The sequence below is a fragment of the Syngnathus scovelli genome, chromosome 10 (assembly GCF_024217435.2).
Source record: "Syngnathus scovelli strain Florida chromosome 10, RoL_Ssco_1.2, whole genome shotgun sequence".
Lineage (NCBI taxonomy): Eukaryota > Metazoa > Chordata > Actinopteri > Syngnathiformes > Syngnathidae > Syngnathus > Syngnathus scovelli.
The window spans coordinates 9,648,352-9,650,963 of record NC_090856.1 but is presented as its reverse complement, the minus strand read 5'-3'; the positions used below and the strand labels follow the sequence as shown (position 1 = coordinate 9,650,963).

At 46.1% G+C, this 2,612-nt stretch overlaps 1 pseudogene; it reads right to left on the bottom strand.

Annotated features, from left to right (window-relative positions):
- LOC125971790 (vitellogenin-like) lies at positions 1 to 2,086 on the bottom strand (annotated as a pseudogene).
- Positions 2,087 to 2,612: the final 526 nt, after the last annotated feature.

Genomic DNA, 2,612 nt, shown 5'->3' with positions numbered 1-2,612 from the left:
CTCTGAAGATGCACGCTATTGAAAGGAAGACAGGTAAATGGTAGTCTGTTTCAGTAGATGTGTGTTCCTGTCTGATATTTGAAAGCTTACCACGCTAGCAGACCAAGGGGATGTCTTTGAGGTGAGGATCTCCCTTGAGTCTGGTCTCACGTAGTCGGTAGGGATAAGCGGAGTCCTTTTGGCATTAGGAATATCTTCAACGTTTCTCACCACAGCAATGCTCTCAACCCTGTCAAAGGATCACAATCTTGGTTCTGTCAAATTGAAGACTGGACTGTGTTTAAAATGAAAGTCAATTCTTACTCGACAGCCACAATCTCTTCAGGTGCAGGAACAGGGAGAGCCGCAAATTTAAATTGACCCTCGTTGATGTCAAGTCTGGTTGAAAGTGAGGCTGGTACAATGGCGTCGATCTTGGCTCTTGAGTAGACAGTAGCCTGGAGAATTTCGGTGTTCACTCCGATCACGGCAAACACGTTTGCAACAACGCTAGAAGGAGAAGACGCAATTAAAATGTGATGATCCAAAGGATGACGTTTGACTTCATTGTCAGATTGGTATGAACCTTGGTTTGATTTCAGCCATCAACTCAATCTTGGTCTTCAGGAGCTGGCGGAACTGGATGGGCTCCGGCAGAGCTGGAGTTACGGTTGCCCTCACTACAAAAAAGTCATTTTGTTTTTTTGTCTTGCGTTGTAACTTCATCATCAACAACAGAAGTCGAGTTTGAAAGGTAGTACATACGTTTGAAAGAGGCAGCAGCCACAGCAGCAGTGTACAGGCTGAGCTCCATTGGGAATCCAGCAGTTGTTGGCATGATACGCCTCACTTCGGTTGCCAGCACGGGCTTAGCCGCGCGGAAAGAAACTCCTGACAGCAGAGATTTGATAGCATCCCGACCAAGCTCCTGAACATACGGTCCATTGGCCAGCTGGGCAGAAAGAATGCATCTCAATGCAAAGTCATTGTAAGTCATTTGAGACTCGGTTCACTACTTACCGCGGTAGCCTGTTTAATCAATTCCTGGTTGATGTCGGCAAAAGCAATTTCTTGTCCGAAGAACCTGACATAGACGGAGGCCAGTGGCTTGCTGTTGGGCATGGCCCTCCAGTCAACCAGCTGTTGCAGCCAAAATAAAACCCAACTTAGGACAGATCTTCATTGTATGGTATCTACTGTCTGAACGATATTGACGGCTTACAGCTTTGATGACACGCTTCATTTTAGTGATTCTGTTCACATCATCAGCCAAGGCATGGTTTTTCAGAAGAGCCTCCTGGAGTCCCTCAGTTCTTACTCCAACCTAGCAAATTGTCAATATGGTCAATCTGAATTTTTATTCTAGTAATTCAAAGTCGGGCCATTTTAGAATATTACTTCAAGAACATCAGCAGCAGCTCCAGCAATATAGGCACTGGTCTTAGCCACAATGGTTCTTGGCAAAACGGTGGCAGCATCATTGATGTAGAAAGTACTGGCAACAGCTCCAAGCATCCAGGGGTCTGGGTAAATGCATTTAGTTAGCAGCAATAAGCAAATTGTTGGCACATAAAATACTGTATGGCGCTTACTGCTGTAAAATCCCATCTGAATGGCCCTGCTGAAGCGGAAGCTCAGTCTGTCCAGTTTCCTGCCCAAAATTTTGACTCCGACGTTGCAAGCAGAGGCGCTGTAATAGAATTGCTAACATTAGTTTGTGCAAGACAAATCACATCATGTGTGTCTCGAGACGGCTTTTACATGGCAGCATGGTTGGGGGCGGGACTTCATGTGAGAGTAGGTGAAGCTGGCCACTTGCAAGTTTTCCTCCATCTTCACAAGGTTAGCAAGACTTGTCACCAAGCCCACCGGAGGTCGGGTCTCGAAGATAACAATGCACGAAAGCATGCGCAGCTCAGGGTGAAGAGACTTGTCCATGTAGAGCTGAAGAGCCAGTTCCTGGACCTAATTTAGGGTCGGGAGGTTTAAGTGGTTAGTTTGGATAATAACAAAACCTCCAGAGATGACCTCAGGTATAGACAGCGCAGGAATGTGTGTTTGACGCGTTGCAGATATACCATGCGTGGTTCCTTCTTGGCGATGTTCCTCAATGTAAAGGGAAATGTGCTTTCGGGAGTTTGCAAACATATTTTTTAAGGTTGTGTTAAACTTATAATCATATTAAGATCTAGTATTGGAGTGCTCGTGTGGATTGGTGGGGGGCGAAGAATGTGCAGGCAAACTGCATGAACTTGTTTTCGTTGAAGTGTTGTGTATAGGCCCAGACAGGGAGTACTGGACGAGAACTTCTCAAGGTCGTTGAGGAACGAGAACAACACCACGTCTACGTGGCCCGGCTTCGCGGGGAAATCCAACCACCTGACCTCAGCGATAACACCGACACGGGGAGGAGATGGCCATCGACCAATCATCTCACAATATTTTGCATGCTTTAATATTCATATTGTGTTTCTTTAAAACTGGGCAACCCGGAAGAATGTGTCGTCTTTTGGTGGTCACAAAAACGCACGAGTTTTAGTGTGAGGGACCCGGGACCCAGGCCGGTATTAGTGCGCTTTGTCAGGAATAAACAATTGGTAAATTTGGTCTGATTGATCTACTGGTCTTCTCTT